General features: G+C 44.9%; 1 protein-coding gene across 1 annotated transcript in view; it reads right to left on the bottom strand.

Annotated features, from left to right (window-relative positions):
• Window positions 1-15,601, bottom strand: part of fam135b (family with sequence similarity 135 member B) — a 392,147-nt gene that overhangs the window by 170,861 nt on the left and 205,685 nt on the right. The gene's annotated exons all lie outside the window — the stretch shown is intronic.

Genomic DNA, 15,601 nt, shown 5'->3' with positions numbered 1-15,601 from the left:
GAACGCCTCAATTGTAAAATTTTCATCCTTATTTTCAAATCCCTCCATGGCCTCAATCCTCCCTATCTCTGTAACCTCCTACAACCCTCCAAGATCTCTGCGCTCCTCCAATTCTTGCCTCTTGTGCATCCCCGATTTTAATCGCTCCACCATTGGCCGTGCCTTCAGCTGCCTAGACCATAAGCTCTGGAATTCCCCCCCTAAACCTCTCCTCCTCTCTCTCTCCCTTTAAAATGCTCCTTAAAACCTACCTTTTTGACCAAGCTTTTGGTCACCTGTCCTAATATCTCCTTATGTGGCTCGGTATCAAATTTTGTTTAAGAACGCTCCTGTGAAGCGCCTTGGGACGCTTTACTACGTTAAAAGTGCTATATAAATGCATGTTGTTGTTGTTATGGGTAAGTAGCATACGATCCATTCCCCCACGACCTGGGATTAAAGACACGGCCAGGAAATTCCTCAGAGCTGGTTATGTCCCGCCGGCATAATCTCGTTGGGAGTGTAGAAGAGATCCCGTTTACATACGTAAATGGGGTTTCTGCCAAACTTCCAGTGAGTTATGATGGCGGAGTGGGATCAGCTCCAAAGAACTTCCCAGACATGGTAACTCAGGAAGCAGTAGTTAGGATACATTAACCTTTAAGTTTAAAAGCCTGTTGATAGTAGCGAGAAAGAACCGTGAAGAATTTTATACTTTTCGTTATGGGCTTTTAATACTTGAAACCCTTGATTTCTTAGTGAAAGAACACAGAACTGTCAGGTTGACAAAAATCAAGATGCATGATGGTCTTTGCTTATTGTCCAAGATGTTTGGAGAGAGAAACATATGCATCAGCAAGACTGAAGGGTGCCTTTGTCAGCTATAAAACCTGAGTAACCGATAAGAAGAAACAATGCTGACAGTTGTAGAGATAAGGATGCAAAGCCTGCAAACTGATAACAGATTCTCTGGTATCTAAATCAACTCATATAATGTATGGTGATGAAACAGCAGATTTGAATGAAAACCATATAAAAGACCCCATTTTACAAGGGTTTTCAGGAGAGCCATAATGCGACATCCGGACAGGACGGTGTAGGAAAGGACCTTCTCCGTGGGGAAAGGCCACCATGTAAGGACACCCCACCATAAACTGTATGTACAATGTATGGTGCGTAACTGTATTGATTGTACTGGGACCGTTGAATTGTACTGGATGTACCGTTGCAAATTGTATGACCCGTATTGTATTGTTTGAAGCATAACTTGAACTGCATTGTATGTACCATTACAAATTTTATGAATAAAGTATATTTTGAAATAAAAAAAGAAAGGAACCTTCTTTTTCTCCCAGGGCAAAGATTTAAATAAATTCTTTGTCCTGAGTTGTACTCACTTGAAGAAAGGTTGCATGAAAAGTTACTACTTTCTTTCTGGTAAATACTGTCACGTTATAGTTCTTTAAAGTTCAAAGATAGCTTTGACCTTTTATATTCTGAACAAGAGAGAAAAGAAATCCTACAGTCGGGAGTTCCACAGTTTTGAGATTCAGGGAACGAGTGAGTTAGGGTAGAAGATACTGCAATGAGTATTTATTTCAGCAGACCAAGAGTGTAGAGGAAAGGAAGAATTTGTAGAATAGAGTGCTTTTGAGCTCAGGAGGAATAAGAGAGGGTAGCTTAGAGAAACAATCACCAGAGTAGTATTAATAGCTTAGAGAGAAACAAAGGAAAACATGCAATAAAGAAAGAATGGTTAGAGGCTCGGTGTGAGAGAAGGTCCAGACCAAAAAAAAACATTTTCTCATTTGCTGTGCAGAAATGCATGAGAGGGTACTGGAAAAACATTTGAGCATTTTGTTTAACAAAGACCCTGAGAGGCACCAGTAAGAAATGTGTCCGTAAATTTCCAAGATGAGAAATGTATTTTATCTGTGGTTACAAAGAGATTTGACTTGGCAGAGAAGAAGCTATAAAACCTGAGTAATTAAAGTGAAAAAAAATCTCTCACAATCCGTTCAACTTTTGCTTTAAATGTTCATTTTTTAAAAATTCATTCATGGGATGTGGGCGTCGCTGGCGAGGCCAGCATTTATTGCCCATCCCTAATTGCCCTTGAGAAGGTGATGATGAGCCACCTCCTTGAACCGCGGCAGTCCCTATGGTGAAGGTTCTACCACAGTGCTGTTAGGAAGGGAGTTCCAGGACTTTGACCCAGCGACGATGAAGGAACGGCCAAGTCGCGATGGTGTGTGGCTTGGAGGGGAACGTGCAGGTGGTGTTGTTCCCATTTGCCTGCTGCTCTTGTCCTTCTAGGTGGTGGAGGTCACGGGTTTGGGAGGTGCTGTCGAAGAAGCCTTGGTGAGTTGCTGCAGCGCATCCTGTGCATGGTACACAATGCAGCCACAGTGCGTCGGTGGTGAAGGGAGTGAATGTTTAGGGTGGTGGATGGGGTGCCAATCAAGCGGGCTGCTTTGTCCTGGATGGCGTCGAGCTTCTTGAGTGTTGTTGGAGCTGCATTCATCCAGGCAAGTGGAGAGTATTCCATCACACTCCTGACTTGTGCCTTGTGAATGGTGGAAAGTGGAAAGGCTTTGGGGAGTCAGAAGGTGAGTCACTCGCCGCAGAATACCCAGCCTCTGACCTGCTCTTGTAGCCACAGTATTTATGTGGCTGGTCCAGTTAAGTTTCTGGTCAATGGTGACCTCCAGGATGTTGATGGTGGGGGATTCGGCGATGGTAATGCATTTGAATGTCAAGGGGAGGTGGTAAGACTCTCTCTTGTTGGAGATGGTCATTGCCTGGCACTTGTCCAGCGCGAATGTTACTTGCCACTTATTGGCCCAAGCCTGGATGTTGTCCAGGTCTTGCTACATGAGGGCTTGGACTGCTTCATTATTTGAGGGGTTGCGAATGGAACTGAACACTGTGCAATCATCAGCGAACATCCCCATTTCTGACGTTATGATGGAGGGAAGGTCATTGATGAAGCAGCTGAAGATGATTGGGCCTCGGACAGTGCCCTGAGGAACTCCTGCAGCAATGTCCTGGGGCTGAGATGATTGGCCTCCAACAACCACTACCATCTTCCTTTGTAAGGAATCTTACAACACCAGGTTATAGTCCAACTGTTTTATTTGAAAATCACAAGCTTTCGGAGGCTTTCTCCTTCGTCAGGTGAGTGTGGGATTCGAATCCCACACTCACCTGACGAAGGAGAAAGCCTCCGAAAGCTTGTGATTTTCAAATAAAACAGTTGGACTATAACCTGGTGTTGTAAGATTCCTTGCATTTGTCAACCCCAGTCCATCACCGGCATCTCCACATCACAACTTCCTTTGTGCCAGCTTTGACTCCAGCCACTGGAGAGTTTTCCCCCTGATTCCCATTGACTTGAATTTTGCCAGGGCTCCTTGGTGCCACATTCGGTCAAATGCTGCCTTGATGTCAAGGGCAGTCACTCTCACCTCACCTCTGGAATTCAGCTCTTTTGTCCATGTTTGGACCAAGGCTGTAATGAGGTCTGGAGCCGAGTGGTCCTGGCGGAACCCAAACTGAGCATCGGTGAGCAGGTTATTGGTGAGTAAGTGCTGCTTGATAGCACTGTTGACGACACCTTCCATCACTTTGCTGATGATTGAGAGTAGACTGATGGGGCGGTAATTGGCCGGATTGGATTTGTCCTGCTTTTTGTGGACAGGACATACCTGGGCAATTTTCCACATTGTCGGGTGGATGCCAGTGTTGTAGCTGTACTGGAACAGCTTGGCTAGAGGCGCTGCTCGTTCTGGAGCACTATAGCCGGGATGCTGTTGGGGCCCATAGCCTTTGTTGTATTTAGTGCAGTCAGCCGTTTCTTGATATCACGTGGAGTGAATCAAATTGGCTGAAGACTGGCTTCTGTGATGGTGGGGATATCGGGAGGAGGCCGAGATGGATCATCCACTCGGCACTTCTGGCTGAAGATGGTTGCAAACGCTTCAGCCTTGTCTTTTACACTCACGTGCTGGACTCCGCCATCATTGTTTACAGAGCCTCTTCCTCCCGTTAGTTGTTTAATTGTCCACCACCATTCACGACTGGATGTGGCAGGACTGCAGAGCTTTGATCTGATCTGTTGGTTGTGGAATCGCTTAGCTCTGTCTATAGCATGTTCCTTCCGCTGTTTAGCATGCATGTAATCCTGAGTTTTAGCTTCACCAGGTTGGCACCTCATTTTTAGGTACGCCTGGTGTTGCTCCTGGCATGCTCTTCTGTACTCCTCATTGAATCAGGGTTGATCCCCTGGCTTGTTGGTAATGGTAGAGTGAGGAATATGCCAGGCTATTAGGTTACAGATTGTGCTAGAATACAATTCTGCTGCTGCTGATGGCCCACAGCGCGTCATGGGTACCCAGTTTTGAGCTGCTAGATCTGTTCTGAATTTATCCCATTTCGCACGGTGGTAGTGCCACACAACACTTTGGATGGTGCCCTCAGTGCGAAGACGGGACTTCATCTCCATGAGGACTGTGCGGTTGTCACTTCCACCAATACGGTCATGGACAGATGTATTTGCGACAGGTAGATTGGTGAGGACGAGGTCAAGTAAGTTTTTCACTCGTGTTGGTTCACTCACCACCTACCGCAGGCCCAGTCTGGCAGCTATGTCCTTCAGGACTCGGCCAGCTCGGTTAGTAGTGGTGCTACCGAGCCACTCTTGGTGATAGACATTGAAGTCCCCACCCAGAGTACATTCTGTGCCCTTGCTACCCTCAGTGCTTCCTCCAAGTGGTGTTCAACATGGAGGAGGACTGATTCATCAGCTGAGGGAGGGCGGTAGGTGGCAATCAGCAAGAGGTTTCCTTGCCCATGTTTGACCTGATGCCATGAGATTTCATGGGGTGCAGAGTCAATGTTGAGGACTCCCAGGGCCACTCCCTCCTGACTGTATATCACTGTACCACCACATCCTGGGACAACAGATTCCCCGTTTGTGGCTGTACGTAGAGTGGCAGCACTGATCAGGTGTGATCTGAATACAATCCAGTTATTTTTCCTAGCCAATACCGTCCAGGCTAAATGAATAAAGGAGATTGTTTTGGATAAAAATTCAAATTGATTTCTTATCCTTGTTAATGTTTAATGCTTCCAAAAGTCTTTTACTTTCACTTAAGAGATTAAACGAGTTATGCTTCATGATGTGTTAGATTTACTCTGGTGGCTTATGCTGCTTCCGAGCTACAGTTAGAGCTTTTTTTATATTAAAAACTAATCAGTACATGCAGACATCACACTCCAGGCCAGTACATTTTATTAAACAATAAACAGAAAATGCTGGAAATACTCAACAAGTCAGGCAGCATCTGTGGAGAAAGAAACAGAGTTAACATTTCAGGTCGATGATCTTTCATCAAAACTGGAAGATGTTGAAGATTAAACAGTTTTTAAGCAAGTACAAAGCCAGGCAAAGGGGGGGAGGAAAGAACAAAAAGGAAGGTCTGTGATAAGTGGAAGGCAGGAGTGATTAAATGGCAAAAGGGATGATGGTGCAAGGCAAGGAGGGTGGTAATGGGACAAGTAAAGAAACAAAAGATGGGTCTAGAGGAGCTGTAAATGGTAACATCAGAAACATTAGCAGCATCTGCTGTCTGAAAAAATGGGAGCAGTGGTTATGATCTGAAGTTATTGAAATCAATGTTGAGTCCGGAAGGTTGTAAAGTGCTTACGTTGAGCTTCACTAGAATGGTGTAGAAGGCTGAGGACAGAGAAGTCAGAGTGGGAGTGGGACAGAGAATTAAAATGGCAAACGACCGGAAGGTCAGGGTCGCACTTGCAGGTTCCCTCCCAGAACCATGATAGGGTCCCCCTTGTCCTCACCTTCCACCCCACCAGCTTCCATATTCAATGTATCATACTCCGCCATTTCCACCACCTCCAGCACGATGCCACCACCAAACAACAACTTCCCCTCCCCTCCCCTTTCAGCATTCCGAAGGGACCATTCCTCCGTGACACTCTGGTCCACTCTTCCATCACCCACAACACCCGCTCTCCTTCCCATGGCACCTACCCGTGCGAGCGCAGGAGAAGCAACACCTGCCCCTTCACCTCCTTCCTTTCCATCATCCAGGGCCCCAAACACTCCTTCCAGGTGAAACAGCGCTTTACTTCTACTTCTTTCAAGTTAGGATACTGGATATGTTGCTCACAATGCGGTCTCTTCTGCAATGAGGGGACCAAACGAAGATTGGGTGATCGCTTTGCTGAACACCTCTGCTCAGTCCGCAAGCGTGACCCTGACCTTCCGGTCGCTTGCCATTTTAATTCCCCGTCCCACTCCCACTCTGACCTCTCTGTCGTCGGCCTGCTACACCATTCCAGTGAAGCTCGAGGAACAACACCTCATCTTTCAATTAGGCACTTTACAACCTTCCGGACTCAACACTGATTTCAATAACTTCAGATCATAACCACTGCTCCCATTTTTTTGGGCAGCAGGTGCTGGTAATGGTTCTGATGTTACTATTTACAGCTCTTATAGACCCATCTTTTGTTTCTTGTCCCATTACCACCCTCCTTGCCTTGCACCATCATCCCCTTTGTCATTTAATCACTCCTGTCCTCCACCCTATCTTAGACCTTCCCTTTTGTTCTTTCCTCCCCTCACCTTCCACACCCCCCCAACTTTGCCTGGCTCTGTACTGGCTTAAAAACTGTTAAATCTTTCACTTCTTCCAGTTCTGCGGAAAGGTCATCGACCTGAAACGTTAACTCTCTTTCTCCATAGATGCCGTCTGACATACTAAGTATTTCTAGCATTTTCTGTTTTTATTTCAGATTTCCAGCCTCCGCAGTATTTTGCTTTTAAATAAGAACTAGGAGCAGGAATAGGCCATACGGCCCCTCAAGCCTGCTCCCCCATTCAATAAGATCATAGCTGATCTTCGATCTTAACTCCACTTTCCTGCCCAATCCCCATATTCATTCATTCCCATAGAGTCCAAAAATCTATCTATCACAGCCTTGAATATACTCAACGACTCAGCAACCACAGTCCTCTGTGGTAGAGAATTCCAAAGATTCATAACCCTCTTAGTGAAGAAATTCCTCCTCATCTTAGTCTTAAACAGCCAACCCCTTATCCTGAGACTATGCCTCCTAGTTCTAGACTTTCCAGCCAGGGCAAACAACCTCTCAGCATCTACCCTGTCAAGCCCCCTCAGAATCTTATATGTTTCAATGAGATCAATTCCCTTTCTTCTAAACTCCAGAGAGTATAAGCCCATTCTACTCAATCTCTCCTCATAGGACAACCCTCTCATCCCAGGAATCATTCAGTACATTTTATTATACATCCAAAACAATCTGAAAATGCTGGGTGCTTCTGAGCTGCAACCTGAAACCAATAAGCAAATCCAAATCTGCAAAATTCCCAGACTAAATCATAGTTAAATTCCAAGTGACCTATGGCTGCATTTACATATAGCAATTGGACTTTCTGGCCTTAAAAGGACAGGCCACCTTAGCATTATGCATTACGCAGGTATAACACTCCTGTCATTGTAAAACACGTATCATCTCCTTTACCATGAGCAACACCATAAGGAGACTCCTGTATATAAAAAGTTTTTAGGCGTGTTGTCACAATTTGCATAAATCAGAAACATATTCCAATTGAGCATTCTTTTAAAACAAAAGTATACATTAAAAGACAGAAAGCTAGTTATTTCATGTCAGTTTTCCTGACCTGGAGATAACCTCATATCCCTCAAAGGATTGGACAGCCTAGCAGCAGCCAAATCTAGAGAAATTTCCCAAATCAACAGTAATTACCCTCAAAGTGCAGAATTACACCATTTCTACACCAAAAGTAACTGAGCAGTGATCAGACAAGCAGCTAAATATCATAACGGTGTCGCAGATCCCATATTATCCATCAGCAAAACCACAGGAGATCAGCTGATATATATATCCCTGGAGAGTAGGAGGTTAAAGGGTGATCTTATAGAAGTCTATAAAATAATGAGGGGCATAGATAAGGTAGATAGTCAAAATCTTTTCCCAAAGGTAGGGGAGTCTATAACGAGGGGGCATAGATTTTAAGGTGAGAGGGGAGAGATACAAAAGGGTCCAGAGGGGCAATTTTTTCACTCAAAGGGTGGTGAGTGTCTGGAACGAGCTGCCAGAGGCAGTAGTAGAGGCGGGTACAATTTTGTCTTTTAAAAAGCATTTGGACAGTTACATGGTTAAGATGGGTATAGAGGGATATGGGCCAAGTGCAGGCAATTGGGACTAGCTTAGTGGTATAAACTGGGCGACATGGACATGTTGGGCCGAAGGGCCTGTTTCCATGTTGTAACTTCTATGATTCTATCTATGATTCTATATATATATATATACATTTTTTAAATGAACAATTCCAGCACAAGTAGTTTAACTTCCCTTGAACCAATAATTGTTACTGAATGTTACTCAACATATTTGATTTTAAATTTTGTTTTTATATTTAGAAAGTTTTTACATTCATTTAAGGGAGTTTCACAAGACATAGCAACATGAATCACATGCTGGTCAGATCAACAAAAACTGTCCGTAAAACCTACTCCTAATTCAAAATTATGTCAATTTTGTTAAAAAGTTCCACTAATGACTTAGCTAGTAAGCACATTGCCAAGTGATACAATGAGACCTGGAGAGCAGGAAGGTCCCAGGTTCGATCCCTCGTCCATGTTAAGTTTGCTAATCTCAACCAGGGCAATGGCAGGACTTCTACAACTGGCCTCAGCTGGGAACAGGGATGGGGCGGAGAGAGAATCAGCGAGGGTTCCCATTTCTGATTGGTATCCGATGAACAATGGCCATTTGGGCAGGATATCAAAGAGGGACTGGCACCACCACAATTTGAAGCTGACATGAATCAGAAGAAACAGAAAAGGATGGGAGAATATTGTAAAGGAAAGATCTCTCTACAGAAAAGATATTTCCAACTGAAAAGTATTGTATAAGCACCACATGTCAAGGATTTTTTTTAATATAAGCTGCTCATGCTGTGGCCACCATAACTCACGTTTCCATAACAACATTTGCAGCCCTGTCTGATGTGTACATTTCATGTATATTAATTGGCTTGACAAGTCCCCCGGGGCTTGTCAACCCACCAGGATGTATGTTTCCCTGAATAACAATTTGATTTTACACCGGAAAATCCCTCAGTTATTTCCTCTAGGCTGCTCTGTACCTAGCTGCTGCAGATTTTCCCTAAGTGAGATATCGGGCAGAATTTTAACTTTGAAAAATGGGTGGGTTAAGGGCGGGAAGCCATTGAAAATCGCATCATTTTCAGGCCCCCCCACAACCCGCCCATTTCCGGTTTTCACCGTGGCGGGATAAGGGTCAGGAAGCCAACCTGCTCCCAGGAGACGGGTTGGTCACTAAAACCTTTCAAGGAGGCTGCGGACCTCCATTTTCAAAAGATTTTCGATTTCAATTCTTGGGGGCCGGGATTCTCGGGTCTTCTCCTTCACACCACGCGAACATAGGCAAGAAGGCGCGAAACTGCAGGTAAGTGCCTTTCTGGCATTGCTTGTGGGCCCGGAGGAGGAGATGTGCTTCCCCCAGGCCCAACAAGCTTACCTGCAGCGAACTCTCAACGATCACGGGCCACCCCCCACCACGAATGATCGCGGTGGCCCGTGATGACCCCCGATTCCCCCTCCACGATTGCGGACCCCGCGATGACGCCCGATCCCCCCCACCAACGATCAGGGACCGCAATGATGATCCCCGATCCCCACTCCCTCCCATGACTGACCCCCAATCCCTTCACCCATGACTGACTCCTCCAATGACTGACTCCCCCCGTGACCCCCATGCCCACCCATACCCCCCATGTCCCCCCCCCCCACCATCCATTCAATGAAAGACTTATCTGAACACTTACCTTTTCATGTCCTCTTCCTTGCACTGCTCCTGTTTGACTGAGGCCAACCTGTCAATCAGGCCGGACAGTCGGACGACAAACAGACAAAAAAAATAAAAGACTTCCTTTCGTCCATCCGCAATTCAACCCCCACTCCCTGCCCCCTTCCCGGCTCAGGGTTAAAATCACCCCCATCGCGTGTTAGATGCATCTCTGCAAATGCCACAATTCTATTTTTGTTTTTTGCTGTAAATCATATTTTAATTGAGCTCTAAACAAAGAGGATACATTTGAAGATCTGTCATTATGAAGAGGCCGAGCAGACAAGCTTCTCCACAGGATGGAAGGGACTCTGGGGTGGGGAGGAGGTGGTGGAAGAGATCTCATGAAAGCTCCTAGTATTTAAAATGGAACTGATGTAATCCAGCCTTTTTGATTCACCTGAGGGGGCAGATGACTCAAAAGCAATCCAACAGGTCATTACACCAATAAAATTATTGTTTTTTTTTAATTTAATTTCTTTACTGAAGCAATTTCCATGCTGCTTTCAAAGTGTCATTTAAAAATACTGGTTAGAAGTGCATAAAACAATTTTAAGCAAAACAGTGATGAGTCATTTTAACCACTTACACCTTGTTAAATTACTGATTGTTTAAAATTGATTTATGCATTTGTAACTAAGCATACATTTGCAAAATACTTAACATACAATGGTTGGTGAAGAAATTCTGGACACTTATATTCTAACTCACTGCACCATAGTGTTCACAGAATCTACAGTGGGCTCAATTTTCAAATGAAAGTCGAGGTGCTTTGGGGGCAGGGGGCAAAAGAAAATCGCAGAAATCCGGAGTGGGGATGAATCCCGGCTTCCAATCCACCGACTTACGAGTTTCACACGGACCCATCTGGGTGCGCGCGCTATTCCCGAACCTGGAAGTCCCGCCGGCTTTAATTGCCGGCGGGATGACATTTAAACAAGCAAATGTACCTCATTGAAGTACTTCAGGTACTTTATTTCTTACATATTGGCCACCTAAAAGAATTTTCAACTTATCTGGCTGGGTGGCTTTCCCACGGCTTCCGATTCATGCCTGGTGTGAAGGGCCAGATCAGGCAAAAATAGAGTAAATAAATGAAACAAAATAACATTTCACAATGTAAAAAATAAACCTACCTTTCAAACAATGTCACCTGCACCCCCCTGCTCCGATGTCTGATATCTCTCTTAGGTCACCCCTGCCCCCCACCCCCCGAACCTAATGTCTCTTCGAGGTCGCTCCCCCCACTACCCGATGTCTCTCTGACGACTCCCCACCCCGAAGTCTCGCTGAGGACTCCCCCACCCCCGATGTCTCCCCGAGGTTAACCCCCCATCCCCCGGGCGATGTCTGATGTCCCCCACCTCCCCCCACCAACCTTTGTTGCCTCCTCCAATCTTTGTCTACCCCCCGACTCTTGCAGCGGCCAATGAGGTCTCTCTCCCTCTTTTTCTCCCCCCCACCCCGACCCTCTCGGCATTCCAGCTACTGTCGGCAGCCAGCCTGTCAATCAGGCTGGCTGCCAGGCACCAAACCCGGAAGAGGCTTCAATTGGCTTTGTTAGGGTTGCGATGAATATAGACCCAACCTGTTCAATCTTTCCTCATAAGACAACCCTTCCATACCCGGAATCAATATAGTGAACCTTCTCTGAACTGCCTCCAATGCATGTATATCCTCCCTTAAATAAGGGCACCAGAACTGTACACAGTACTCCAGGTGTGGTCTCACCAGCACCCTGTACAGTTGTAGCATGACTTCCCTGCTTTTACACTCCATCCCCCTAGAAATAAAGGCCAATATTTTGTTTGCCTTCCGGATTACCTGCTGCACCTGTATGTTGACTTTTTGTGATTCATGTACGAGGACACTCAGATCCCTCTGTACCGCAGCATTTTGTAGTATTTCTCCATTCAAATAATATTTTGCTTTTTTATTTTTCCTCCCAAAGTGGATGACTTCACATTTTCCCACATTATATTCCATCTGCCAAATTTTTGTCCATTCACTTAACCTGTCAATATGTCAATATCCCTTTGCAGACACTTTGTGTCCTCATCGCTACTTGCTTTTCCACCTATCTTTGTATCATCAGCAAATTTGGCCACAAGACACTCTGTTCCTTCATCCAAGTCATTGATATATATTGTAAACAGTTGAGGCCCCAGCACTGATCCCTGCAGCACCCCTCTATTTACAGATTGCTATTTTGAAAATGACCCTTTTATCCCGACTCTGATTTCTGTTAGTTAGCCAATCCTCTATCCATGCTAGTATATTACCCCCAACACCATGAGCTCTTATCTTGTGCAGTAACTTTTTATGTGGCACCTTATCGAATGCCTTTTGGAAATCCAAATATACTGCATCCATTGGCTCCCCTTTATCCTGCCCGTTACTTCCTCAAAGAACTCTAATAAATTTGTCAGATGCGATTTCCCCTTCATAAAACCATGTTGACTCTCTTTGATTGTATTATGAGTCTCCAAATGTCCTGCTACTACTTCCTTAATAATGGATTCTAGCATTTTCCCAATGACAGATGTTAGACTAACTGGTCTATAGTTACCTGCTTTCTATCTCACTCCCTTCTTGAATAGGGGTGTTATGTTTGCGGTTTTCCAATCTGCTGGGGCCTTTCCAGAATCTAGTGAATTCTGGAAGATTACAACCAATGCATCCACTATCTCTGTTGCCACTTCCTTTAAGACCCTCGAATGCAAGCCATCAGGTCGAGGGGACTTGTCAGCCTTTAGAACCATTAGTTTACCTAGTACTTTTTCTCTAGTGATAGTGATTGTTTTTAGTTCCTCCCTCCCCTTTGCCCCTTGATTATCTACTATTATTGGTATGTTATTCGTGTCTTCTACTGAGAAGATAGATACAAAATATCTGTTCAATTCCTCTGCCATTTCCTTGTTTTCCATTATTATTTCCCCAGTCTCATCCTCTAAGGGACCAATGTTTACTTTAGCTACCCTCTTCCTTTTTATATACTTGTAGAAGCTTTTACTGTCAACTTTTATATTTCTTGCTCGTTTACCCTCATAATTTATTTTCTCCCTTTTTATTATTCTTTTAGTCATCCTTTGCTGGTTTTTAAAGTTTTCCCAATCTTTGGGCTTACCAGTAATCTTTGCCACATTGTATACTTTTTCTTTTAACCTGATACCATCCTTGACTTCTTCAGTTCGCCACAGTTCACCCTTTTTGTGGAGTCTTTCCTCCTCACGGGGATATATTTTGTTGCGAGTCATAAAATACCTTCTTAAATGTTTGCCACTGCTTATCCACCATCATACCGTCAAATCTGTTTACCCAGTCCTCTTTAGCCAATTCCGCCCTCATTTCTTTGTAATTGCCCTTATTTAAGTTTAATGCGATAGTTTCAGACCCAAGATCCTCGCTTTCAAACTGGATGTGAAATTCTATCATGTTATGATCACTGCTTCCCAAGGGGTCCTTTACTTTGAGATCATTAATTAATCCTGCTTCGTTACGCATTACCAGATCCAAAATGGCCTGTTCCCTGGTTGGTTCCCCGACGTATCGGTCTAAGAAACAGTCCCGAATACACTCTATGAAGTCCTCCTCAGGGCTACTTTTGCCAATTTGACTTGTCCAATCTATGTGAAAGTTAAAATCGCCTATGATTATTGCATTACCTTTTTTACAAGCCCCCCTTATTTCTTAATTTATATTTTGCCATAGAGTGTAGCTACTGTTAGGGGGCCTATATACTACTCCCACCAGTGATTTCTTTCCCTTGCTATTTCATACCTCCACCCAAATTGATTCGACATCTTGATCTTCTGAGCCAAGATCATTTCTCACTATTATACCAATTTCATCCTTTATTAACAGAGCTACCCCACCACCTATACCTTTTTTCCTATCCTTGCGAAATGTTAAATAACCCTGAATATTTAGCTCCCAACCTTGGTCACCTTGCAACCACGTCTTTGTATTGGCTACAAGATCAGATCCATTTGTTTCTACTCGTGCCGTCAATTCATCTATCTGATTACGAATGCTGCGCGCATTCAGATAAAGAACCTTTCATTTTGTCTTTTTACCATTCTTTCCTACTCGGGCCCAATTTGCTAGTGCACTCTTATGTTTGTACGCTCTGTCCCTCCTTGACACACTGTTTATCATTACCCCCATCACTTTCCTCTACTACTTCATTGTCTTTTCTCTTTATCAATCTAAACTTCGCCCCGCCTGAACCCTATCTCTCTCTATTTAGTTTAAAGCCTTCTCTACCACCCTAGTTATTCTGTTTGCCAGAACACTGGTCCCAGTATGGTTCAGGTTAAGCCCGTCCCAACGGAACAGCTCTCTCTTTCCCCAGTACTGGTGCCAATGACCCATGAATCGAAACCCACCTCTCCCACACCAATCTTTGAGCCACGCATTCATCTATCTGATTCCGATTTGCCCTGTGCCAATTTGCTCGTGGCTCAGGTAATAATCCAGAGATTATTACCTTTGTGCTTATTACCTAGCTGCTCAAATTCCCCCAGCAGGACCTCTTTCTTAGTCCTACCTATGTCGTTGGTAACTACATGGACCACGACAACTGGATTCTCCCCCTCCCACTCCAAGTTCCTCTCCAGCCCTGAGGTGATGTCTTTAACCCTGGCAACACAGCCTTTGGGACTCTCGCTCTTGGCTGCAGAGAACAGTGTCTATCCCTCTAACTATACTGTCGCCTACTACAACCACATTACTTTTTGCTCCCCCCACTTGAATGGCCCCCTGAACCATGGTCACAAGGTCAGAAGTGGGGATGTTCGCTAATGATTGCACAGTGTTCAGTTCCATTCACAATCCTTCAGATAATGAAGCAGTCCGTGCCCGCATGCAGCAAGACCTGGACAACATCAAGGCTTGGGCTGATAAGTGGCAAGTAACATTCATGCCAGACAAATGCCAGGCAATGACCATCTCCAACAAGAGAGAGTTTAACCACCTCCCTTGACATTCAATGGCACTACCGTCGCCGAAACCCACTGACCACACCATTAACTGGACCAGTCACATAAATACTGTGGCTACAAGAGCAGGTCAGAGGCTGGGTATTCTGCGGAAAATGACTCACCTCCTGACTCCCCAAAGCCTTTCCATCATCTACAAGGCACAAGTCAGGAGTGTGATGGAATACTCTCCACTTGCCTGGATAAGTGCAGCTCCAATAACACTCAAGAAGTTCAACACCAACCAGGATAAAGCAGCTCACTTGATTGGCACCCTATCCACCACCTTAAACAGTCACTCCCTCCACCTCCGGTGCACCGTGGCCGCAGTGTGTACCATCTACAAAATGCACTGCAGCTACTCGCCAATATTTCTTCGACAGCACCTCCCAAACCCGCGACCTCTACCACCCAGAAGGACAAGGGCAGCAGTTACATGGAAACATCACCTGCACGTTCCCCTCCAAGTCACACACCATCCCGACTTGAAAATATATCACCGTTCCGTCATCGTCACTGGGTTAAAATCCTGGAACTCCCTACCTAACAACACTGTGCGAGTACCTACACCACACAGATTGCAGCAGTTCAAGAAGACGGCTCACCACCACCTTCTCAAGGGCAATTTGGGATGGGCAATAAATGCTGGCCTTGCCAGCGACGCCAACATCCCATGAATTAATTTAAAAAAATAAAAACAC

The sequence above is a fragment of the Heptranchias perlo genome, chromosome 3, assembly GCF_035084215.1.
Source record: "Heptranchias perlo isolate sHepPer1 chromosome 3, sHepPer1.hap1, whole genome shotgun sequence".
NCBI classification, from domain to species: Eukaryota; Metazoa; Chordata; class Chondrichthyes; order Hexanchiformes; family Hexanchidae; genus Heptranchias; species Heptranchias perlo.
The sequence above is the reverse complement of the archived record's forward strand: the minus strand, read 5'-3'. Positions and strand labels throughout refer to the sequence as shown.